The sequence below is a fragment of the Rhipicephalus microplus genome, chromosome 6 (genome assembly GCF_043290135.1).
Source record: "Rhipicephalus microplus isolate Deutch F79 chromosome 6, USDA_Rmic, whole genome shotgun sequence".
NCBI classification, from domain to species: Eukaryota; Metazoa; Arthropoda; class Arachnida; order Ixodida; family Ixodidae; genus Rhipicephalus; species Rhipicephalus microplus.
The window spans coordinates 49,708,483-49,719,009 of record NC_134705.1 but is presented as its reverse complement, the minus strand read 5'-3'; the positions used below and the strand labels follow the sequence as shown (position 1 = coordinate 49,719,009).

The 10,527-nt window shown below is 44.0% G+C and overlaps 1 long non-coding RNA gene across 1 annotated transcript; it reads left to right on the top strand.

Annotated features, from left to right (window-relative positions):
• The first annotated feature begins 5,207 nt into the window (after positions 1 to 5,207).
• Positions 5,208 to 8,652, top strand: LOC142764768 (uncharacterized). Its single transcript, XR_012883865.1, has 3 exons — positions 5,208 to 5,338; positions 6,689 to 6,767; positions 8,364 to 8,652. It is a non-coding gene; the product is annotated as an uncharacterized LOC142764768 (long non-coding RNA).
• The last annotated feature ends 1,875 nt before the right edge of the window (positions 8,653 to 10,527 follow it).

The window sequence follows — 10,527 nt, the reverse complement described above, 5'->3', positions numbered from 1 at the left end:
GTTGGTGTCTTCCGGGTTGTGAGGCAAAGAGTCACTGTAGAAAATTTGAAAGGGCTCGTCATGGGGATGAAGTGAAGTCTACAATTGATCAGAGGGGGACGTCAGGCTTGTGAGTTTTCGGTACTCCTTAGAAACTCGGTGCGGATCCGTTACGGCAGATTAGTCGCAGGTAAATTGTTCTGAGATCCGGGTAACCCTTGAAAAGAGAAAGTACTTCTTTGGCGGTTAACGAGCTCTGCCATATACAGGAGTTCTGCCTGTCCAGTACGTACTTCTCCTACAAAGGAACTATTTTCAGGTAGAACAGTGGAACCGCGATGGAAGCGTCCATCTCCATCACGTTGGCGAACCTGACCATGGAGTACATAGAAGAGAAAGCACTCAGCTCCTTCTCGCCGCAACACTAGCTTTTTCTGCGTTATATGGAAGATTGCTTTTGCGTCATTAAAACGCCTGAAGTTGAAAATATTAGACAACACCCAGCCATACAATTCACGGCCGAGTGTGAATGCGACCACTGCCTGCCCTTTCTCGACGTCCAGGTGGCAAGAAAGCGGGACGGCCTTGAGTTCTTCGTTCATAGGAAACCAACGCACAAGGCCTCTACCTTCAATTCGATTCTTCCCACCCCGCCTGCCACAAGGCCTTGGTTGTGAACACGCTACTGGAGAGAGCTAGGAACTTATGCTCTAATGAAACAGAGCGACAAAAAGAGGAGGCCCGCGTAATGACGGGCCTCAGAAAAAACAGATACTCAAAAAACTTCATTCGAGCCACCACTCACCACGCAGAGCAACAGAGAATTATAAAACTCCAATCAACCGTAATTGGCTGCCCCCCGAAACGCGTACCGGTTGAATTAGTTCAGGGAACCAGCGAGATTTAGGCGTGGATCTTCAAGAAGGAAGGGGTTCGCATCGTGCACGTGCCTTCGTGTACGCTGGGCCACCTCCTCCCCCACCCGAAACACCGGTCAACAATAAACAGGACCCCCCGATGTCGTTTACAAAGTTCCGTGTGCCGAGTGCCTCTTGTTGTATATCGGGGAGACGAAAAACCTACCGGAACGACTGAAGCAACACGCCAACGATGGGTAGAAGTTCTACGAAGAGCGCAGTGCAGTCGCCGAACATGCTGAGACATTGGATCAACAGATAAATTTTGAAGCGACGGCTATCCTTGAAAGCGAGCCGAACTGGAGGAGAAGGTTGTTACTCGAGTCGTGGCACATACAGAGGACAGCCCATAACATCAACCGCTCTCTCGGAACCCTTCCCCCAGTGTATTCACATGGACTGCCCTCCATGGCAAAACGACAGAGAGAGAGGGAGGGTAATTATCCACCCCGCGAGTGCTTTGAAGACGCCGCTGCTACGCAGCCTCCGCAGTCACCCCTGAGGAAGGAACCAAATCGGTTTCGAAACGTCGAGTTTTTTCAAAACTTTTGGTTGGAGTTTAAATCATCTCCCAGTTTCATACCCAACCAGACAGACCTCTCTCGAATGTTTACATTCAAGCAACAAAATTTGCCTGAGGTGTTAATGGCGGTGCGTGTTATCTATAGACATTTTTTTTGTTAGACACCGATATGGTTCATTGCGCAATGGTAGTTCAGACAGCACCTTGTTTTTTTTGTGCATTCGATCCACGCAGTATTCTGCAAGCTCTGAGAAGGAAATGAGGTAGAGGCGAATCGAAATGCTATTTTAGGCAAGTAAAACACTTTGTACATTTATTCTTGCCTCTTGGAAATAACTTCGAGGGGACGAAGAGTCACCCCCCCCCCCCACACTGTTACTAGGTAGCAGCACCTCCTTCTCGATTCTCCTCGAGCGAACAACGGTTACTTTTGTGCAAGAGAGATTGATTGGTTTGATTGACTGATATGCTCTCACAGAATCTGAGGGAGTAATGTAAAAGCAGTGTAACTGTGTTACTCTCCCCAGAGTTAACTCCGCGGGGGAGTAGAGTAGAGCTGCCTGCGGAACTTACTCTTTCCTTGAAAGCAAATTAAAAGAGACTGTGAACGTTCTGCTAATCAGGTGGAGTTCCCAATGTATGCAACTCTCATGCCGATGAGGCGTTGATGCGTTCCGGCACTCCTTCCTTGCTGATGGAGTACAATCTAACGCTTGCATGTTATGACCGACGCCACAAAGCTTTGGTGGTAACACGTAACAGCCCCACAGCTGTGGCCTTTAGTTGCTAAGGTACTTGACTTCTGACGGGATCAAATCCCGGCTGCGTCGGCTGCGTTTTCGATGGAGGAGAAAATGCTGTAGGCCCGTGTGCTCAGATTTGATTGCACGTTAAAGAGCCCCAGGTGGTCGCAATTACCAGAGCCCTCAACTACGGCGTCGCTCATAATATTATTGTGGTTTTGGGCTGTTGAGTCCCAGGTATTATTATTATTAATATTCTTATTCTTATTCTTATTATTATTATTATTATTATTATTATTATTATTATTAGCGCAAGCAGTTGTTATTGAAGACCGTTGAAACAAACTGCTCATCGTTCGCGGTTTTTTTTGTGGTACTGCAGAACACGTCTCCCCTACCTAGGCATAAGACATCTTGCAATGTCTCAATTGTTGCAAGGAGATTTTATTGTATAGAAAATTCTTGTTTGTCAGTATTATATTTAATGAAAATATCACACTAGCAAACATTTTATCATAGAATAGTAAAGGTCATCATGACTGGCTGAGCTCCATGTCTTTGCATCAAACGCACTAGTGTCTTTAAGAAATACAAGGGTTTACTTCTGCATCCTAGTTTTTCTTAATGCAGTTTATTACGACTAACATATGACGCAGTTCTGGGTTGTGCTTCGCAAATACTTCTTGTTGCGTGACAGCCATCGCTTTTCATTTCTTCGACTTGGGGTTGCGATCCTTAATTCTTGTCATACATGTATTTTAGGATGCTACGTCGGCCCCCTTTATCCGAGAAAAGACGCCGCAGACTCGGATGAAAATGCCGCTGCACAGCATTCGACACAGAACAACGAAGATGGATATATGAATAATTTTATTATGGTCCTACGTTACATAAAAATACGAAAACACACGCTTTGGGCAATGAATAATAATAATAATAATAATAATAATAATAAATATAATAATGACAGTAACAATAAAAATAATAATAATGATGATAATAATAGCAACCATTGTTTATAATGGAAAGTGTTTACTGAAAATCTCCTAGTTAAATGAAATGATGCAGTGGCGTTACTGTGCAATGTTGTACGGGTTCCAGGGTTCCACTCTTGGTACGAACGTGGCGCAGCGTGGCTCCGCAGGGCGCCAGCACACATGGTGTGACCGTGCATCGAAGCTCATCGGCGCAAGTGCACAGGCGTTACCTGCTACCTTGTAAAGCACTGATTGGCCAAGTTTGCTTGGTCGGCGCGGAGCGATTGAGCGCGCCGCAAGCCGTTGCGAGAAAGCGTGGGGCGCTTATTGCGGCGGCAGGTGGATGGCTTACAACGTGACGTGCGTAGTTTTACTGCAGAGCGTCAATTACTGCAGTCTTATGCGTAAAGAATAAGTATAAACATGCGGAAGAAGGGCCGAATGCAACCCGCGTACGTTTCGCTGACTGCCCGCAGCTACTCCCAGAATAAAATTTTTGGGACGTTGCTAATAGCGCTTGCATTACGTACTCACCGAGCGCGATTGATAATGCGTTGTCCAGGTAAGATAGAGAGAAGGAACTGATATCAAGCATTTTTTTATGAGGCAGCCCATGCCATCACCATGCATTCAAAGGTAACTGTGGAACAAGATCTAGTATATTTTGGGATCTGCGTTCCAGATCTGTCGCTACGGAGACGTGTATAGGTACGTTTCTCGGATCCTTACGCTAAGTCCCTTCAGAAGTGATCCACATATCAGATACGGCAAATAAATTCTTATACATGGTACTGTTGTGTTTCATTTTGTTTCAGCATAATCTTTACTGCCCCAGTCCTTGAGGGACGAGTTGTTTTAGTCACGTTGGGCTGCTAGCTGAAGTGAGATTCAGACCTCCGGCCTGTTTGTATTTCACTCACAGAATTTTAGTTGTTTTTACGTTTCTTTATAAACATCTAAGCATTGGTTTGTTTTAGTTAACTTAACACCGGAAAGCCACTGGACATGTACACTCTAAGCCAAAAATGGCCAAAATGGGAGCAACGGCTGTTTTTACTCCTTCAGACCGACTGTTACTCTCCGAAAAGACCAAGCGGAACAAGATGGCCGACTTGTTCGAGAATGGGGGAGCAACTGTATTCATCTTAAGTTTGTAAGGGAGCAACGGAAGGAGGAACCGCTGTAAATGCTCTCGTCACGCAACGGTTACTCCCCGGCAGGTCACCGCACACAAATATGCATGCCGCCCACATTGATACTCATGGGCCAGATTATTGTTTGTTCTGTGTGCCAAACTTCACCAAACCAAAAAACAGTGATTTATTTTAGCATCCGCAGATAATAAGATAGCAGCGCTGGCTGAACACAGAAGGCCTGAGAATACAGTACGGCAAATACCTAACACACGCAGCAGCAGAATGGAGAGTTGGCACGTCAAAGCGGACCGAACGCCGAAACACGTGCAAAACAACGATAAAAAAAAGCCTAGACACGCCGTTCGTCCGCGAAGTAAGGGCGTCAAAGTCGATCAAGCACCAAAACACGTGCATAAGGAGCCCCCCCCCCCCCAGATATATCGTAGAAGAAAAAAAAAGCGGACCCAGACGCGCTTCTCATCAGCCATACACTTAGTAGCACGCTTCACCCTGTAGTTTGAGGGCAGAATGACAAATCTGCGCCATCTGCGCCCGCACGACAAGTGTGGCGCTAGTATAGCAAACGATGTAAGTTACAAAGTAATTTTTATTCAGTGTTTATGTTGACTAGCAATAAATAAAAATTACACTAAACTTTTTATATTTATTTATGAGTTTTAGTGTACCTCAGTTTTTTTTATAATTGTATCAGGAGAACACACTGAAATTATTGCGCTGACGCCTGTGCTGCCACTGCTCGACGTTTTTTTTTTTCGGCGCAACTAGGTTCGCGTTCGCACTACTTACTCATTTTCATATCGTCTGTGGTTGGCGAGCACATGGACGTGTGAGCTTGTGAGCTATGTTTTGATCGTGTGTGTGTGTCGCAGATTTGCGTTTCGACTTATTCGTGATGAAGGTTAGTGTATATTTATCTTTATGGAGCGCGAAGCAGTTGTGGATTTTGCTGCTGGGTGAAACAAACACATCGTAAACACGTCTTCAGCTATCTGCAAGCCTGTTCGCTCGTCGGACAAAGGACTGTGCATGCATCAGCGTGCAGGTGAGTGGCATTTCCAGCAACATTTAATGCTCTTAAAATACATTGTTGAGTGGTTGCGCTATTGAAAGAGAAATGATTTGCTCTTATTCACCGTATTCATTGCTAGTCATATCGGACTAAATTACCTCTATTACCGCCTGCATACCCTCTTGCTTCCCCTGTCACCACTGCTGTGCCAGTGTACTTTTGCAGTTAAAAGTTCATTTCCGCAACACTACCTCGCTTGAAAAAACATTGGGGCGGGGTTGTAGCTGCATTCATACTGGCACTTTTCTACCATTGGCTTTATGTAATGTTAACGGCTGAGTGTTGGGGCCTTGGGCCGCATTTTTTAGAGATGTAAAGTGTATGTAAATCAGTAAGTGAACAAATCATTGTCGCATCACTTCACTGGCATAGCCAGGCGGTTGCGCACAGATTTTTTTAGGCCGGGCGTAGGGAGCCCAAATTGACGACCATATTCGCTTGCCCGGCCTATTCAGATAAGCGGACCCCCCCCCCCCCCCCTTCCCCGCACGCCTAAAAAAAAAAAAAATCTGCCCACATCACTGCGTCACTTGCTTCTCCTCTGCGCTGAACGTACTATTTTATAAGCGCACCATCAAGCGAGCAGTTTACATATTGACAGAACAATTGGAGGAGGAATGACCCAAATCTTTCAGATTTCTTTAGTGATGCAAAACCTTAGCAAAACTGAATATTGTAAAAGACAATCATAAATGCTGTATGTTCTCGTTAGCGCTGTCATTATTCTGCATCATGAAATCTTTATGCGCTGTGAAAACTTGGCATGCCGTTGAAGTCACATATCGACGTTAATACCAATCGACGAAAATATCGACAACCTCAATAACGCTGTTTGGGATTTGCCGCATGCACATAATTAGGCTGATTCCCACTTGGCTGTTCTTAACCTGACTTCACTGCTACCAAATGAAACAATATTTGATGCACAATATATATTCGTCAACCGAGTGAACAAATGCACCCTAGTTTTCTAAATTTAAAGCATTTTTTGAAGGTAGCACGGTCTACATTTATTTGTCTATAAGTTTGTCCAGCCGTTTGCGTCAGGTACAAAGAAATATACTGAAGATTATCATGTAGCCTGTGCAAATGGTTATTTTGCATCATGAAATCTTTATGCGCTGTGAAAACTTGGCATGCCGTTGAAGTCACATATCGACGTTAATACCAATCGACGAAAATATCGACAACCTCAATAACGCTGTTTGGGATTTGCCGCATGCACATAATTAGGCTGATTCCCACTTGGCTGTTCTTAACCTGACTTCACTGCTACCAAATGAAACAATATTTGATGCATGTCTTTTACTTTTTTTTTTTCAGGGATATGACACAAATTTGGTTATACTGCAGATAAAGATGCTCCCAATGATGCTAAAGTACAGAAAGCAAGTGAATTTTGGTAAGTGCAGACTTTTTGTACTACGTATATGAAAGCATCGCTTTTTAGGGGCAAACTGTGCATGTGTTGGCCAGAGAATAGTTCATTATGCCACATGGTTACACTGGCACTGACAATTCGAATTGGCTCCGCTGGCCCGTGTGTGTGCTCACACTGTTACCGTTAAGATAAAATGTTTATGTTTTCATTGCAGGGATTGCTGTTTGTACTAAAAAGCCAACTGCCAAGATTTGTTTACGCTGGTACTCCTAAAAGTATGCTTTCCCTATTTACATGGATTTTGGCTTGCACAAAGCATAACACTTGGGCCTAGATTCACAAAGATGTCCATGCGCAGGCCTTCATAACAGCGTTTCTTGACTTGCCTTTACCCTGTTTTCTGCAGATGTTTCGTGGGTTTAAAAGTGCCACAGCATGTTGACCTCCCCCACTCTGAAATATTCGCGTTCAAAGTTCCGCAAGAGTGGGCCTAACTTCCTTGTGCACCTCTTTGCTAGTCCAAGATACTGAAGTGTTATGCTCTTACTAGAGGTGGCAGTGTTTCTAATGTTTGTATTTCCATCACATTGACCGAGTATGCGATCTTGGCTTGACTGGTAGCACATCCTCAACAAATGTCTTTGTGGCACATGCAGAAGGCAGTACAAAATAAATAGGCAGACATTCACACCGGGAGCTAACTTCTAATAATGCTTTTTTTTTTTGGAAACCATGGTGTGCTTATTCCAATTTGTCTAACAAGCAGTAACCTGTTTGGCTGTGAACCAACAAGACGTTGAACTAATAAAAGCTTCACATCTTGTTGCTCTCAAATATATATGTATTGGCAAGCTATCTGTGACACTGTCAAACAAAGAATCAGAATATCTGTGCATGCCTTAAGATATATTGCTTCGTTTACATATCTCGTGGCTGTGACTCGTCAACCGAGTGAACAAATGCACCCTAGTTTTCTAAATTTAAAGCATTTTTTGAAGGTAGCACGGTCTACATTTATTTGTCTATAAGTTTGCCCAGCCGTTTGCGTCAGGTACAAAGAAATATACTGAAGATTATCATGTAGCCTGTGCAAATGGTTGCTTTCAAGCAGGCTTTGCATGCTTGGCTTGTGCCTATATACAGGTATTGCACAATTCAAGACGCAGCAGCGTATGATAGAACAGTAGAATCGAGAGCATCTATGTGCACGAGCTAAATAAGTATTTTAACATGAGCGGACAGTACGTGTTATTTGCCACACACATGACCTCATTTAGAATGCCCATTGGTGAATGGGCTCATAGAAATGTCACTCAGCTGTGTATAGGAAACAAGTTAACTGAACCTAAGGGTATCTTTAACTGCTACAAATATGCCTTGTTGAGGTGCTGCACATTTTCTTCCAGAATATTGCTGTCTGAGACATCATGTGAAGAGCGTCTACCACATCAGCATTTATATGGCTTGCCAAGTAACGTTTGGCCGAACCTTTCTTTTTTTCACATTTCGTTTTGCAGTAGACATCCCAGAATGTAAGCACTGCTGCAGTGTGTGTGACTCATTGTTATGAATTGATTCTGGCATGTTTAACCTCACACTTCTATTTTTTTCTTGCAGCAATGAGATGCTTCACATATGCCTGCGGTGACGTTCTGCTGCGCTAGCCTGATGGAAACACCAGCTGCGAAACTTGAGTTCTTCAGAATTGGAGAAGTTGCCCTTCTCTCACCAATGATGACACAGACTGCCCTATGCTAGAAATTCAAGATTGTTTTTCCACGGATGACGCAGAAAACCTTTGATGTATTATGGTGTTTGTTTAGTGCTGGCTGTGGTGTGGCGAAGTCTACTTTTACGTGTGGTCACACGTCGCCTCATAAAAAGAACAATAAAGCATTTATTTTCCTTTCAATATTGCCCACTTTTTGTGTTAGAAGCACCCAAGCAGTGCTGTTCCAAGGAGCTCTCACCATGTGTTAAGCGTGTGACAAGCATACTCGAGATAAATACTCATTTCCCCAAGGAGTAACTGGAAGCATGTGCAGTTGGTTTTCAGAGAGTAACTGCGAACACGTGGGAGGAACGGTAAAGAGTAACTGTTGCTGTTAGAAGAGCAACTGGTGGGAGTAATGGTTGGTCGGCAGGGAGCAACTGGTGAGAGTAACTGTTGGTCTGCAGGGAGAAACTGGAGGGAGCAACTGTTCATCCCCCGAAGGAGGAACTGAAAGGAGAGCAACGGTTCCTCCCTCTGCAGTTACTCCTTTTAGGAGAGTAATGGGAGTGGCAATGCAATTGCTCCCTGAAAGGAGCAACCCCTATACCCCTGTTGCTCCGTTTTGGCTTAGAGTGTATGAGAGACGTTTTAAAAGATGCATTGTAAACAAAAATATACCTAGCTGGGAGGAACCAAGAATTCATGCGCCCGCTCTGCTCTGTTGGCCTCACTCAAACCGGTTTGTACCGGAGCAAATACATTCGCTTCACACCGGTTTCCTCCGGTTGGTGCCAGATGAAAAAAAAAGTAATCGAGGAAAATGTGGCCAATCTCTTGTATATGCTGCCGTCATTGCTCCGGAAATGATCGAGCACATTGCTTTTGCCCCGGTGGATGCGCCCCAATCACTCCGTCTCATCGCTCAGTGGCATCAATTGGCTGTTTGAGGAGTGACGTAGTCAGCCTCACCGACTGGCGGCCGTTCTTCACAAACCAAAATGGCGCACATGAAGACGGCGCAGTGGGGATTGTGCGAAGCGTTTGAGAAAAAGAAGTCGTTCTCTGCATTTTCTGATTATCACAAGCGACTATAAGCATCAACGATGGTTATCAACTTATTATAGGCAGAAAGAAGTTATGCGAGCGGTAAGCGTGTGATGGTCCCTGGCAGAGAACGACACATTCTGGTCTCCCGAGTGGCGAGAAACTGGGTGGTCGCTGGTGCAGTGCAAAACTGGTGAGTGAGCTCTTCTTGAATTATCTGTGTCATTTGAGTGTCATGTCACGTAGTGCTAAGATAGGTATTGTTCGGTTGATGAGGAAACTGATTATCAATATTAGGCTAATTTGAAGAACATCAGTACACGTCAGTGGAAATTCCGATAATGCATCGTTTGGCCTGCGAGTCTTTTTCTTAACGTAACTTCTGTAATTTTAAGCAAACCACTCTAATAATTGGAGTGCTCATTACATATGATATAATAGAAATTTTATGGTTGTGGGTTGATTCTATAAATGGGTAATAATTGTTGTAAGTAAACTCAACAGGTCAAGTGTTTTTGCTATTTTTGTTATACAAATGCGGTAATATTTGTCTGCTGTTCATGTTAACAAATTTCGGGTTGAGGTCTATCTCTGTGTATAAATTATTTCTATCTATCATGGCTGCTTTCCTAATAAACCATGAATAACTGAAATAAGTGTTAGTTCTTTTCAAATGTAGTTAATTGAGCTAGGACATCTGGTTTGGTGCAGACATTTAGAACTTATACACGCAGTCATTTTGGGGAAATTGTTTTATTGTGTAAGAATCATCTGAAATATTGACCTTTGGTGGTTGTCCTGCTTTTAGAACAAAAAAAGAGGAAGGAAAGCAGCTGACGAAACCAGTGGCGCGTAATGCGTGAGGAAGAGATGCTCGGGCGCTACGCGAAACAGGCTGGAGAGCCAGAAGAGCCGAGCGTTGGCCGAGTTGGTATTCCATTGTAGATGAAGTTGCGCACAAAGAAAGAAAAATTAAAGAAGGAAGACAACGCAGACAGGCACAGCCTGTGCTCTTTTTTGTTT